The sequence below is a fragment of the Pteropus vampyrus genome, unplaced genomic scaffold (assembly GCF_000151845.1).
Source record: "Pteropus vampyrus isolate Shadow unplaced genomic scaffold, Pvam_2.0 Scaffold1090, whole genome shotgun sequence".
Classification (NCBI taxonomy): Eukaryota; Metazoa; Chordata; class Mammalia; order Chiroptera; family Pteropodidae; genus Pteropus; species Pteropus vampyrus.
The window spans coordinates 14033-14341 of record NW_011889871.1 but is presented as its reverse complement, the minus strand read 5'-3'; positions in this window follow the sequence as shown (position 1 = coordinate 14341).

The following is a 309-nucleotide window of genomic DNA, read 5'->3' as shown; positions in this document are numbered from 1 at the left end:
AAGGAAGTGTCGATTGTACCTTGATCTTCAGGATGTTACTTTAATTATGTTATCTTGGGATACCAAAAGGAACAGATTATGTATAAAAAGGAGCAGGAGAAATAAACTCGGAGAGACAGTTGTGAGATCTGTTCTTCCTCCTGCACCCTGTCTGTCTTCTCTTTTTTCTCAGTCCCCGCTCCCCCATTCAGGTACCTGGTTTGACTTGGTCGGATGGTTTCCGACAATTTACCTGAGACAAAAAAGACATATGAGGACACAATGACCTGTACAACAATGTTTATAACAGCCCTAGTCATTATATTCTAA